The sequence below is a fragment of the Ambystoma mexicanum genome, chromosome 5q (genome assembly GCF_040938575.1).
Source record: "Ambystoma mexicanum isolate Mex_15411 chromosome 5q, UKY_AmexF1_1, whole genome shotgun sequence".
In the NCBI taxonomy this organism is placed as follows: domain Eukaryota; kingdom Metazoa; phylum Chordata; class Amphibia; order Caudata; family Ambystomatidae; genus Ambystoma; species Ambystoma mexicanum.
Window position 1 is genome coordinate 515,224,592 of NC_090933.1, and position 16,050 is coordinate 515,240,641.

Genomic DNA, 16,050 nt, shown 5'->3' on the forward strand with positions numbered 1-16,050 from the left:
GACCTTACTCTGTTGTCTGCATGAGATTGCCCCAGGAAGGGCACCTGACTTAGGGGACCATTAGAAATGGCAGCACAGAACCATGTCCCCCAGGAATGGAGGGAAAACCTTGGTCATACGGTGAGCGCACCAATCACAAGTTCAAGGATCCAGGGCTGATTCTAATGCTGGTGGTGTTCTTCCACAGTCTTCGTCTGCATTGGGAGCAACAGGACTGTGTAAATCCATGAATGGTGCTAAGTTTGGTCGACCCAACTTTGATGGTTTGACCTAAAATAGACCAATTGCCTTTTGGTTTATGTTCAGGAATTAGGGCGCGTCCTCATTAGCGCAAGACGCCCATTCATTTCGAACCCATTTGTTTTTTTTGCAGCCCAGACGGCTTTGCAGAGAGTATGAAGTGCTGCAGAGTAACATACTAACAAAGGAAAATAGGGAGTAACCGATACACCTGTGTCTGTCCCTTTCTTTCCCCTGGACTGGCCAGGTGGTGTGTCAGGACCAGAACGTGATGACACCCTCCAACATGAGGACCGCTACTATAGTACTGCTGTAAGTCATACAAAAAATGCTTCTGTTAATTTACAGGACTTGGTAACTTAAAATCAAAGTTGCAATTGTATTAAAAAATCTCGTTTAAAAAAAATAAAATATAGTTTTACTTACCTAAAAATGTGCTAGGTTTTCACTTCCTAAAACAAATCTGTTAACCCACAACTTAGAAAAATGAAAAGTAAAGTAGACTTAGCTCAAATTCTCCTATGAATCCTTGGTGATTGCAGAATTCCTGCTCAGCTTGGCACGGTTGGTAATCGGCTGCATAACCATGGGTTTGCGATTGGTCCTTAGTCACCCCCATGCTGGCTTATCCACACTCTACTTATCTGGGGTTACCCTAGTCTGGGAAATGGAGGACTTCAAAGAATTCAGATCCAAGCCCCTGGCTACTCTTTCATCTAAAAGAGAAGTATTTGGTATTTCTGTACCTGAGGACTCTGGTGTTTCACTGGCGGTCTGCCCAAATGCAAGCTCGACTTAAAGCATGTTCCCCCGCATGAAGGCATGTATGAAGTTAGGAGATCCATAGAACGCAAACCTGGCCGGCGCTGTGTGGGTAGGGAAGGGTACATTACTGGTGAAGCACGAGTTGAGGGGTAGGCTGCTTTTCTGTGGAATGTTTCCATATATTTGTGGAATCATACAGATGATTGTATCCCAAAAGCGCAACTAGGCTCTGCTGGCACAGACTTGAGGCCTCTGCAAAGGGAGATGGGGAGGTGTGGATTGCAAGGTTGTGGATCGACTGCTGATGCCCTGTGTGAAGTTGCCAACAGTGCGTCGGTGGAATGCGTGTCAGTTGGTGAATTGTTGGGATTCTTAGGTTTTGCATTGTAAAGGCAGCCTTCCTGAAACGTATGTGTGCTCTTGGGAAGTGTACAACTCAGAAAACCATCACTATGGTCCGGAGCCTTTGGCTGTGCACCATGTTCAGATCATGTGCGAGTCTCACTGCACGCAGCCCTGACGAACACTAAACACAGTCCTCCGCCTTGGTGCAGATCATGTTGCGTAGAGGTGGGCGTCTCGCCCTTGCCTGTTCAGGGACCTGCATCCCCATCTGGATTTCTTAGTGTGGGTCATTTGCGTTGGGCATGCCACTGTAAAACACTATTCATGATTGCAACCTGTTATGGGAACAGACTTGCAACGTAAAGGCCGCATCTCTACAACCATTGCCACTGACATCGCCCCATATCACAAGGCTGTCCTCAGCAAGATGGCTCCCGAAATCAGGCCATGAGAAGGAAGCATGATGCGCTCACGAAGATAGTGATAGTGCGACTGAAGAACATGTCCGGGTACACTCAGCAAGATGGCTCCCGAAATCAGGCAATGAGAAGCAATCATGCTCTCACGAAGATAGTGATAGCGCGACTGAAGAACATGTCCGGGTACCCTCAGCAAGATGGCTCCCGAAATCAGGCCATGAGATGCAAGCATGCTCTCACGAACATAGTGATAGCGCGACTGAAGAACATGTCCGGGTACCCTCAGCAAGATGGCTGCCGAAATCAGGCCATGAGAAGCAAGCATGCGCTCACGAAGATAGTGATAGCATGACTGAAGAATATGTCCCGGTACCCTCAGCAAGATGGCTGCCGAAACCAGGCCATGAGAAGCAAGCATGCGCTCACGAAGATAGTGATTGCAGAGAACCGAGGAAGGGTAAACACCAGGCCAGGACTGCCCTTGAGGGCAATGCCCAAAGGGCCAGCCCGACATGCTAACGTGGGCCAGATTTTTGGGCCAAAATGAGTTTCTGCGCTGTGCAGCTCATAGTTTTGACAAATGTGACTGGATACATTAGCTTTAAAATTCACGATTTGCAACATATTTTATCACCAAAAGCCCCCGTTTGATAATACTTAAAGTTACAAAAAGTAACAAATTGCCTTTTGTGACTTTTTAATTGTTCCCGGGCCTATGTTATGCCCCAGTCTGATCCCGGTTAGAGCTGCATCGTCCATGTGAAAAATCATCCACACAGGCATCGATTTCTATAGACACAGGTTCATTCTTTTTGAAGTGAAAACATATGGTTGGTTGTACCTTGGTAACCTCCCCCACAACTTATTGCATTGCTTCACATTAAATAGCCGTGTTATGGCGTTCTTGCAGAAGTTTAGGAATGGCCAGCGGTGCATTTTGGGATATACATAATGCTATTTATTTAGAACAAAGTAATGATATATCAGGTTTCCATATAGCCCTTGGTACTGGATTCTTCCTGCTTCTAAGCGCCATAGTAATGCCTGTTATCGTTACCCAATTTAAGGGCACACAATTTATTAACCTAGAAATGATGAAGGACTAAGTTGGCGCTGTCAGAATTTGAACTTGTGCAATGCAGGCTTGGTCCATATCAGAGGGGATTGCTCAACTTATGAGCTATCCCCCAGATGGAGAAAAATAGGGATAGAATCCTACGACCCTTCCATATATGATGATCTAAGTAACAGACTCTATGGTATCCCACCAGTAGACACACTAAGTGACCAAGCAAATTAGTTGGGAGATTTACTTTGTTTCCATTGCCAGGGGTGTTGCTAGGTCTGGAAAGGATCCGGGGCTATGCTAATGTCGGGACTGCCGGGACTCGGGGTGCTAGCTAGCCTTTTGGTTGTAGTCCCTGAGCTTCCATCCGGGGCTCAAACCAAAAGACGCGATGCGTATGTGCTACTTGTTTGAAAATGTATGTCCTTCAAATTTTGCACATTTCATTAACCAATATCCGTGATTTTAAATGATTTTATTTGGGGCGATTCGAAACTGTTTTTTTCTCTTGATGCATTGAACGCCTGCATTTACTTGATACCTTAATACCTGCACTTTACTTTGCCGTTGCAGGAACTACAATTCCCGTGTTTCTCTCTTTCAACGGGGCGCTCGCACGCTGACGAGAAGCCCGTTCAGGCAGCTCGTGCGACCCTCTATCTTCCTCTGACCCTTGAGGCCCTAGAAAAGGTTCCAAGGGTATCCACTCCTGATATAGGTTGTAAGTAGTTTTCCCTCTTGGGTCCATTGGTCTGTTTCTTTTCGAATTTATCCTGTTCCTCCTTGTGCCCCATGGTCTTCTTTGCCACATTTCCGATACCCTGTTTTCCTACGACACTAATTCCGGGTCTATTACCCTGAGGGGCGTGAATGAAAAGCGGCACCATGGTATCCGGCGTCGTGCCCATTATCATCTTAGTCCAGGACGCAGCATCCGTTCTTACGCACTGGTTATTGCGGGATCTGCGGTCAGCTATGCCACTGCTATATCAGATTTTATTACGGAACACAATCTGGACATCCTATCTGTTACAGAAACTTGCCCATCGGATGACTACTGCAGCATCTATCCTGTTTTAGTACCAGTTGGTAACATGATCAGAAGGGTCAATAGAGAGACCATTGACCGTCGGGGTGGCAATCATTTTCAAATCGCATAGACGTATCAGCTCAAATTTGTGCTTATACTCTTAAAGTTACACATTGAAAATGATCGGGGGATCCTTATTTATAGGCCCCCCAAGTCTCGCCAATAGTTTTCTGCTGGGCCTAAAGAATTTCCTCTCTACTGTCACATAATAAAAGTATTCTAGAGAACCTAAATATTTTGCAAGATTGCATGCTAGAGAGTGATTCAGAAAAATTGCACCCAATTCCTGTATTGTTATGCTATAAAAATAGCATACACTCACATGTTCGCATATTAAAAGGACACTGTCTTGGCCTGATCCTTTCTAGAAAGGTAGATCTTTCTCCTGTTGAGACCCTTCCAGTCTCCTGGACCATTTTATTAGGCTGTACCCCCTTCAGTAAACCCATCCACCTTCTGCTCAAGGCCATTGCGCACCCTCTCTTTGGCGGTCTAAAAAGGCTCTGCTGCAAATCAAGGCTGATGACGGTGCATCAGTATTGCCAACTACAGATAGGGTTTTGGCTCAATGTCGGGTCTCCTATCAAAGGATTGTTGATCAAATTGCGCTATACATGCCAAACAGGGAAAAAAAAGATGAAATCCCTGGTTTTCAGCATCACTAAGATTATTTAAACAAACATATCGCAGGGGAGAAAAAACCCAGAGGAAGTCTCGAGGCCCTTCTCGCCTCGTCGAGGTACAGAAAGCACTTAAGTTCTATAAAACTCAAATTAAGAATGATAAATCCTTTTTCCTTCATGGTCAAAATCAGTTCACGCATCAATATACTAGCTAAACATTTTTCTATTGTACAAAATGCCACCAATCCATCGTGCCTTTCTCAAGAAATGTTGCCATCAGCTGGTTCAGTTAATAATTTCAACACTTTTTCTCTTGGTAAAATCCACAAGATCTACACTAATTTGCAACCTGGGGAAACCCCGCCCGTTTCACCAGAAGTAGACTCACCCACCCAGGTCAGATCTACCTTTGCGCAAGCTTAAGCCTACTTGACGTAGCACAGGGGTGTTTATGCTTTAGTGGCTCAATTGCACTCCACCAACTTGGCCAAATGCAATCCGAAATGTGTCCTCCAGGGCCTAAAAAACAGCTCACATCAGCCCATTCTTAAAAAAAAAAACATCCTTAGACCTGGAGGATATGGGGAATTACCAACCTATCGCAGATCTCCCTGGATTGCCAAGCTCGTAGAAAAGATGGTGACCCTTCAACTAGGTGCTTTTGTTAAGAACTATCAACTACTTGACCCCTTGCAATCTGGGTTCCATCCGGGACCTGGGACTGAAACTGCCCTAGTTTTGTGTGGGACGATCTTCTCCATTTCTCAGACCAGGGCTGTCTGCCCCTGGTGGGGATGGTGGATTTATTTTTCCACCTTTAACGCAGTGGACCATAATATTCTTTTATTCCGACTTTCAACCCTAGGTGGGTCCTCGGGGTACTCCTTGGATTGGTTTCAGAGATTCCTCTCCAATAAGCAGCAGGTTGTTAAAATTGGCTCTTTCTGCTCAGCTTCATTGGTTCCTTGTGGAGTTCCCCAAGGTTCTCCCCTTTCTCTCCTTTTTAACATTTACATTTCTCCTTTATTGTCCAATTTCTGGAAATTCGATCTACATTTTCATTCCTACACAGATGATTTGCAATTGTTTCTTAGAGTCTCATGTTCTCAGGAGTACTATTTGCAGTTACAAACTTATCTTTCCGAGATCAAGACATGGTTGGGCAATATTAAACTCCAACAAAACCTACTGGAACAGAAGTGATGTTGCCAGGCCCCCCACATCACTTACAAGATCCCATGAAATGCCCTCTTCAACCTGCATTGTTTGACATCCCCACCAGATTTTCCAATAACATAAAAATAATTGGGAGTTATTTGGGAACCAGAAATTAAACTTAATTCAAGTCAATGAGGTTACCTGATCCTCCTTTTACTGCCTGCCGAAGCTAAAATGTACACTTCCATATCTATTACATGCCACCCATGCTTCGGTGGTCGGCGTTTTGGTGAATTCCCGGCTTAATTATGATGAAACTATGTATGCCGGGTTGCCAAAATACCCGGGGAGTCTCCAAACCATCCAGAATGCGGCAGTCAGGCTTGTTTGAAAACTACCCAAGTTCTATCCTGTTTCTCTTGCTAGACGCTCTTTACACTGGCTACCAGTCTCCCAACGGATTGTTTTAAAATATTGTGTTTGATTTTTAAATGTATGTATGTCTTAGCACCTAAATATTTATGCTCTAAAATGAAACCATATTCTACATCCCACCTTAGTTCACTCAATTCCCTGATGACCTTTTGCAAAAAACTGAAGACATCCTTTTTTATAGTCTTTTTTTTCTGTTTTGGCTTGTTGACACCAGATCTTCTATACCTTGTTTTCCACATGCACCAAGGTGAAGACAATGTCTGTTCGATTACTTTGGTATATGTGAGGAATATGGCTATCTGCATGGTGGGTGTGTGCTCACCTGGGCTTTTTTTGAAATTTTATATGAAATTGAATGAAGGTAGGTCAACCTCTGGAAAACGTGTCGGGCTAATCTGCACACATTTTCCTATGCTCACCGCATGATATACACATAGACATGTGTACTCTGCGTGGGGACAGCCTACAGGCACAGTCCTTTTGGTCACATTTAGTTGGAATGTGACACCCAGGAGTACATCAAGGCATCTCAAAAGGGGAGGGCAAAAACTTCCCACTGCCATGGCCAGACTAATTAAAAAACAAAGGCTCCATGGATCCACCCTATCCTTTGTGTGCCCAGCAGAATGGTGGCAGCAATTAAACCTAATTAGCATACTAATAGAGTTTACATGGGCCTAGCTGCAGAGGCTAACAAAAGAAAGCAAAGCCCCCAACAACATTTCATATGCACTGTGTCAACCTGAAGGCAGCTCTCGCCCCTCAGCATCAAGGGCAGTTTTTAAAGTAGGCAGCCCCTGCAAGGGGCCCCATTCAGAGGGTAGGAGTATGTGATTCGATGGAGACAGAAAGTATGTTCTCACCACAACTTCAAGGGAGACCTGCCTCTTTAATCAGGAACCAGAGAGCTCAATTAACCAGAGAGACCGTTAGAGCCACAACAGACAGGAAGATGGGTGGGACTTAGTAGTACATGGTTTTACCCCTTTACATTTCCTGTTGCAAAGCACTCTGGTTATGACCTTACACATACAGGAGATTGTTGGTGGAGACCCATGATTGGTTCATTAAGGTAGGCTTAGCCTACACCAATCACTGGGGCCCATTTGGCTTTAAAAAAGAAAAGAATTGAGCCCCTTGATTGGCAGATCATCTGAAGACTTCACAAGGAGTATCAAGAATAACTCATTGGGACCCTGGCTGAAGGTACAGTGTGCCTTACATCTTCCACCAGTGAAGGAAGGCCAAGAACTCCAAGAGGGAAGCAAGATCCTTCCCCTGAACGTCTCCCAGGGAACAGAGGAAGATACTGAATCCGGAGGATACTCCAGCAGCTCCAGAACCAGTACTCAGCCAGCACAGAGCGTGCCCTGCTAGGCTCTGCAAGCAAGCTTCCTAGGTGGGAAGTATCACAGAGTCTCTGAACCAAACAAAGGCCAAGGCCGTTGCCTGCAACACTCTCCTCAGCTTTGGGTCAACTGCCTTAAAGGACGACACAAGCCCAGTGAAGACGCTATGAGGAGTGCACCAATAAGCATCAACCAGGATCCACCTTAAAGGACATTTTCGAGGCAGTCGAGCCACTCGAGCTGCAAACGACTGCACCACCAACTGTTGTCACACCAGTCGCTCACGCTGTCTGAGACGCCTCGACCAGTGCTTCAGACTCGCCAACCAGCACTGAGTCAATTCCTGACCCTGAGCCGCCATCTAGGCCATCCTGCAGCTGTCCGCCCAGACTTGCTTGCCGAACAACCTGCCGCCTGGTACCCGCAGCTGTTTCCCATCTTGAACTCTGTCGCAGAAGCTGCACAGCACCCTGAAACCGACTAGACGCTGTCGAGCACCAAAAACTTCTACAAGCACAAGGTACGTTGTGGTTCTGTCCTCCTTGTCCTTCTCCGAATGGCCCCTGGTGACATTCTACGACCCATTTGCCCCCCTTGTGTTGAAACCAAGAATCCTTAACTATTGAGATGAATTACTTTGCCGACTACCCTCCTGTCAGTATCCAGAGTGCATCAATTTTCCTTCTTGAAACTGTCGGTCCTCTGCATTCCTTTACAGTGAGGATTTTATTTTGTAGTGTGCTAGAACTGTCTGTTGAATAATAATGAAGTAGATATTTGTTTACAACCTTCACTGGACAGTCCTTTTTATCATTGGGTGATAACTGTATTTTGGCTGTGTTGCAACTAACCAACGATCCACGACCTTGTGGAGATAAGCCTGTCGTTCCATCCACGTTACCAAAATTGGACAAGGAGGTTTATAAGTGACGTGTGTTTCCAATTTTTTCGGATCCCTTCTGGTGTACTAGAGGTGTGGGGCTGATTGATGGTTTAGAAACCGATATTCATCCCTGGACCACTGGTGCCCCGGGAGTTGATTTGTCACAGTATAGGAGCATGAAAAATAACCAAACTAAAAGGAGTTTTGTGACACGCTGCAGGTTAAGCTTTCGATTCTGAAAGTGCACGAGCAGCATAGTTGGGCTATTTTTCCTTCCTTTTCTAACTTTCACTTTTGTGCAGAAAATTTGGATCTATTTTACCGCCGTTTAAGAAAGTAATTCTGAGGTTGTTCCAATAACAGCAGTGAACATTTTAGAAAAGGCATGGTTTTGACCGGTTTCTGAATGAATGCATTCGTGTATAAATTGTATTTAAAATAAAAAGCAAGGACACAGAAGAGGAACATATAATAGTTTTTGCAATATGTTGGCCTAAGATTAGGGAATGAAATATGGATAGCATAGTTTACTATTGTGAGTCACACAACACTAGACCGGGCATTTGCAATAGAAGCGGAATTCACTAGTAATCAGTAGCCATGCTAGCATGCACACAGACAAGCAGTCTTGGCAATGTGCAAACTGGTGTATTCAGAGAGTGAAGTCGTAGAGAAAAGTAGGATATAGGGCAGATATCTGTAGGACGAGGCTTGGGCTGGGGAAAATAGTGTTGGCTGTCGGAAAAGTGTCTTAATGGGATTATCAGACTATTCTAGGTGCAGGTGTGGGGGAATTAAATGTAGGAACGGGACCTCTAGCATGCAGTGGGACATGGGACTCCAGAAGGGAACAGCGCCGATCTTCTCAGCACGTTACTGAGGGCAACTTCTACGGGAGACTCCAGCAGTTGGATCTGGTGAAACGAAAGTTCTTGCTTTATGGAAGTCCTCCACGGCAGTGTCTCAATTCTGAATGCACGGATGCAGTGCGGTGCGTATGTACCTAAAACAGGTCAATCAACAACCCCATAAACTGACTCCTAACCCGGGTCAACCTATCTCTGCGGACTGGGGTAGACCAAAATCTATGTATAAGAAGAGAGATAGATACTATAAATTCTGAAGAAGTTTCTCATAAGGGGTGATGGAGCACTAGCTCTCTCAGCACTAATAGTCCTGAAAAAATGACATAGTAACCCTAAAACAATATAGATTGTAAAAAATGTTTTCCAATTTATTAATTCATGTATCACAATAAATGAATTAAAAAAACAATAGGTTCACCAAGCGAGTCATAACTCAATACAGTATCACATCAACAAGATAAAAAAAATGCATCAACATTAAACAATACAATAGACACAGATGATGATAATGTAAACTCAAGCATTCATAAAGCGTCTCTACAATAGATTCCCAACATGTTTCTGTTCCTAACACCACGATGGTTGAACGTTCATCGGGGGATGTTCATTAGATTTTAGTTTCTTCAACACTTCGTGCTTTGGGTAGTTCGCATCACAAATGCAGTACAGATGAAAACCTGCAACTAACACTTCTTGCACGGTGTCAAACATTTTTGTTTCTTCGCCCAGTTGCAAAGTGAATAAGGACTGCTCACTCTATAAATTGCTCTTGCGTAGCACGTCAGCTCTTTAGTCACTTATACTGCCAAATCTGCAAACATGAGCGTAAAGTACCGAATTCAAGCATGAACACTGGCTGTAATGGATCTTCCTGTCTTCAATGCGCTCAATAAATGCCATCTGGTTCCCTCAATATATATATACACACCATGTCTATGCACAAGTCACATTTCTTAGTATATTCTGTCCTCCACAACGAGCCTTCACGATCGTACTATGCCGCACACTAACAGCCAACTCTCTAATGCTGCAGTGCAGTGGGTGACAGGCTCAGGGCTCACTTTAGACAATAATTTAAGAGTGTACAGCCATAGAACAATGAGATCCCAACTCAGAGTCAAGGACGTAAAAAACGAGATAGTATTCAACGAGTCACCATCCTCAAGTATGCATTAAGGGGCATGGCAAATGTGCCTTAGACATTGGGGAGCCAGTATTTCATCTCACTATGGCAACAGTGAAGTAGACCCCCTCTGAGAAACCTTTTGTGAGTGGAAAAAAAGACTCCCCACCCACCTAGGTGTAACTGAGGATTCAGCTTCAGAAATAAGACCAAAGGGGCTGATTCTGAACAGCCAGAACGCAGATCTGCGCTGCCAAACGTGCACGTTGTGGATTTGCTTTTTTGGCACAACTTGCCAATGTCCCGTATTCACCAAATGTACACTCACATGTTGATATCCACGCGAGGGGGACCAGGCAGAGAGCACGCATGCTGTGCCGGCCTGTCCTCCCGGCATCGGGAAGTATCTCACGCGTGATATTACGCTTGGGTGGAGGGGGAATGGCACACAGCACCATGGATGGCAAGCATCATTTGCGACGATGGGTCATTCCCTGAAACACTTAACATGTGATTTCTGCCAATAGCTCAGGTACCTGAAATCGATCCGCCTTGCGCTTCAATATATATATATATATATATATATATATATATATATATATATATATATATATATATATATATATATATATATATATATATATATATATATATATATATATATATATATATATATATATATACTTACAATTTTATATTTTGCCCTAAATTCCTCTGTTACTGTAGGGCGGCACTGGGTCTGTAATGCCCTCACCTGAAAGGGCCTCTTACACTCAAATAAATCAAATATAACCCCTAATGCGCCTCCAATGATAACCACATTTGACCACAAAGTTAGAAATAGGTCATCTATTACCGTTTCCAGTCGCTCGAGTTTTCGCAACTCAACACATTTCCTACACAATTGTAATCTAAATTCTCCCTTTTGGAAACATTTGACATAACTACACCAACAACTGGCTTTGTATCCCAACTACAAGAACTTCCAGCCTACGCAGGGTTTCCCACCGAGGTCACACTGTCTGCCTTGTGGCCTCTAGTGAGCTTCCTCTGGGCTAAGTTAACATTCAATAATACAATCCTTAATGCCAACAATGTACAGGTGTATAAGATTGCCAAGTTCCATATCCAAAAGTTATTTTATTTTCCAGCTTCATGGTCCATTGTTTTTTTTAAATAGAACATTTTATTGATGTTATAGTCGTACACCCTAGCAACCATTCACTACACCATTACATATTCATAATAACCACTTGTACTCAAATACCAGCAATCACCCGCCTCCCGCCCTATCATGCCGAATGCCAAATTCCTCATAGCGCTCAATTCCCCTCTTCCCAATTGTGCCAGATCTTCCTTTTCAATTGTTAACGACTGCTTTTCCATTGTTAACGACTGCTTTTCCATCTGAGGCTGAATCCACGTGCTTATCGAGGCCTACATCGGGTGTTTGAAAGATGAGATGCTATGAACGTACGAGAGGATGCTGAAACGATAACACGCAGAACAGCATTGAATTAGGAATATACCACATGTTGGAGTTGGCTATGAGAAGTAATGGGAAAGCAGTCGTTAACAATGGACAAGGAGGTTGGAAAATAAAATCACTGCTGGATGGTCTTATGCAAGAAGCCTTTCCCCTCTCTATCTTTATGATTCTGGGGCTTACATGGCACTGCTATCATCGGTGGCCCAGTTTCATCACCAGTGCCCATACTCTGAGTCTCAATTTGCGGCTTTGGAAGGATGAAGGCACGAGTCGGCCTGGTGGAGTTTCAAACCCACGCTCACACGGCAGTTCCTTCCCATTGGAGATGTGCCCAAGTGGCAATTCTTTGTAACATTGAGTTGGTGGTCTCGGCCTACGTCCCAGTGGATGAATAATGTCAGAGTATCAGAACCCCCCCCCTAACTGACCACTGCACCAATTTGGCACTATGGGAATGAGCAGGCTTGCGTCTGGAATACTGGAGTGGGTAAGGGTCTCGCTCTTCCTTGTAAGAGACTCGCTCCATTCCACGGCCTTTGAAGGAGCATGAAAGGGCAACTAGGAAGCTTGATCCTACGTTTCCACTGGTGATTTGGAAACATGTGCACTATGCCGTGGGGAAAGCTGTTGGATGTCGTTAATCCTTGCCATTCGGGTTCTTCCAGTGGACACAAAACCCACAACATGGGAAACAGAGCTCTATTCCAGCAATGGCAAAGCTCAAGACACATAACCAGTGGAGCTAAATGTCAACAGGAATATCTGCGTAGTAGCTTGGCCCAACAAACTACATTCCACATTTCAGCGACATGGAAGACGCCCATGACCATTGCTGGCTGGGCCGAGTAGGAAAGGCAGCGACATGTTAGACGCCCATGACCATTGCTGGCTGGGCCGAGTAGGAAAGGCAGCGACATGGAAGACGTCCATGACCTTTGCTGGCTGGGCCGAGTAGGAAAGGCAGCGACATGGAAGACGTCCATGACCATTGCTGGCTGGGCCGAGTAGGAAAGGCAGCGACATGGAAGACGTCCATGACCATTGCTGGCTGGGACGAGTAGGAAAGGCAGCGACATGGAAGACGTCCATGACCATTGCTGGCTGGGCCGAGTAGGAAAGGCATGGACATGGAAGACGTCCATGACCATTGCTGGCTGGGCCGAGTAGGAAAGGCAGCGACATGTAAGACGCCCATGACCATAGCTGGCTGGGCCGAGTAGGAAAGGCAGCGACATGGAAGACATCCATGACCATTGCTGGCTGGGACGAGTAGGAAATGCGCTAGAGGCGAGATTCAGGCAGTTTAGACACATCCCTCCAATACTCCCCCAGCGTCTGCCCGAGGTGGTCCGGTCACGGAGGGCTCAGTTCCCCGCGTGCTCTAAACTGCAGTGCTTCTCAGAGGGCAACGCCACCCTCGGGTGAAACTGCACAAGGTTCCACAGTCCGGAAAGGGACGTTTCACATCTCAAAGGTTCTGTGACCACTGAACGGCCTTACCGCTGCACACAGCTCTTGGGTTGCGCCAGCTCGTCTCTGGGCATGGTAGGGACTTTTCATTTCTGCCACACAATTCCGAGGGACAGCATTTTATTGCAAGCCAAGACAAAGGCAACTCTGGGGGTTCTCCCAGCTAGCCACGCTGGGGGCCCGCTTCCTTCTGCAGTCATTTGGTTTGGGGACGTGAGGTAGCGTGATGGGAGAGGGGCCAGGCAGGCTGTGCTGGCTGGCACCAATGGCCATCATTTTAGGGGGGAGGAGGGCACGGGTGGCTGTCCCTCCCAACTTGTGTGGCACAGCATTTTGTCCAACTCATTTGGCAGAGGCTGCTTTCATTTAGGTGTCATGTCCCCTCACCCCGAACATTTTCAGCAAAGTTACTCCACTGCTGGCACCCGTTATGTCAGCAGTGTGTGTCCATTCAAGCGTCACTTTAGACACGATTGTCTCCCGGGTGTGAAATCGTCACGGGTGCTGCATGCCTTTGTATAAATGATGCATGATTTTATAGCGATTTTCCGACTCTGGGTACTTCTTCTAAAACAGGAAATCAATAGGCAATAAATAGTACTAGAACAAGGAGGTTAATAAAGTTAACTGGGGATATTTAAATATTTGCATTCACGCGGTTTCTTTTCTCCTTCGCCACCGACATCTTTTTTTTTAAACCATAACCACAACTCCCCATTGTCCATTCATTCGGCATGCTTCCCATTCCACACCTTGCTTGCAGACAGCGTTATGGCGGGGTTCCTTATCGCGATGTACTGCAGCGCACACCCCATTTGCTCAGCAGCAACACGAGCGATCGCGTGCATATCTCCAGCGCCACGGGAGGCACTGAGGGAAGTGGCCAGCTATCGCGACGTCAAGCCACGGCCAGCTGTATAGAAAGGGGCTGGAAAGCCCCGTCAGCACCTGGACAGCGCACACACGCGCACACACGCACACGCACACGCACACGCGCACACACGCACACGCGCACACACGCGCGCGCGCACACACACACACACACACACACACACACACACACACACACACACACACACACACACACACACACACACACACACACACACACACACACACACACACACACACACACACACACACACACACACACACACACACACACACACACACACACACACACACACACACACACACACACACACACACACACACACACACACACACACACACACACACACACACACACACACACACACACACACACACACACACACACACACACACACACACACCCCCCCCCCCCCCTGTAGCTCCAAGGATTCAACGTAAACTTCTCACAAGTACAGTAGGTGGCCAGGATCACCAATGAAAAATTCTGCTTTCAAATGTGGGTAGTAAATAAATACATGTTTCTGTTTGCATGGGCTTCTGAACGTGTAGTTCTGACTGGGTGCTAATGTTGACATATGTATAAGTTACTGCACAAAGAGCTTTCTGGCAGGAAATGGCAACACCCTCCCACGCTTCCCCCTTCTTCATTGCGCCGCTCAGTAACAGCTGCTGCGGACATCACGACTTGCAGAAGTAACCGCTCATCCTCCATTTGGATGGTGATTACATTTTTACAAAACTCTGTATAACTTAGACAAAATCGTTTTCATATTTAAGAAGAATAGCTGCGTCTAAAGCATACAACAACGCTATGCATCTTAATGGAAACTTGAAACTCAATCAGGCCTTATACTAAGGAATGTGTGTGAAAATATCGCCTACAAAAATATTCACCCACTTCTCTAACCTACGAATATCGAATACCGATTTGCTATGTTTTAAATATCGACAAATAGAGCCCCTTACAATAACAATACATGTGTCACATGCACCACGGCATCATGTAGCCCTTCTCCCAATACGCGCATAACACACACGTTTCCCAATCCCAACAATTTCACCTACAAAAACCCTTCAATTTGAAAAAGCTACCGGTTTTGGGACTTGGCCCCCAGAATTCCTTAACAAACAAACAACCACCACCTCCTAAAAATTGCAATGTATTCTTCTATTCAGTGTACATTTCTGTAGGTAAAAACGCGCACTTCTATACCAGGGACCGCCACAGGCTTCGGACTACGACTTCCATGATCCATCACTATTGATCATGATGGCTAGGGCTGATGGGACTAGTAGTCCAAAACATCTGCACAATTGCAGAATGCACACCCCGGCCCTACTGAGATGTTAAATGTAGCAGGGAACAGGTGACCTGACAACATCACTTACGCTGTGAGGGATCACATTGACACGGGGTGGGGGCGGGGGGGGGGGGATTCTGCCTTATGTGCACCCTTCCCACAATGTGAATTAAGGAGGCCGGAACACACTTGCTTTAAGAAGATTATTAAAATCAGATTTTGTAGTTTTAAATGGTAAAGCTGTGGGGTGTAATCAAATGCCTCAAACCAACGGAACTGAAGGGTCATGTGAAAAGGGCCTACCTGTGATTAACAAAGAAAAAGCAGCATTTTAATTCACAAAGGCAGAAGAAATTGAAAGGTCCCTTTCACATGAAAAACAGGATTTTTAAACACTGACACCAAAACGGCTTTGCATGTGTGTTTGCAGTTTAAATGTGATACATGTACCCCCGGCTAGCATAAAAAGGTCAGGGAAAATGGCTGAGCTCACAGCTTATCTGTACTTCCACTTATACTTAGTGGAAGAGCGAG

General features: G+C 45.5%; 1 protein-coding gene across 9 annotated transcripts in view; it reads right to left on the bottom strand.

The window, feature by feature from the left end:
- The window catches only part of NOL4 (nucleolar protein 4), a 692,229-nt gene that overhangs the window by 600,719 nt on the left and 75,460 nt on the right, over positions 1–16,050 (bottom strand). The gene's annotated exons all lie outside the window — the stretch shown is intronic.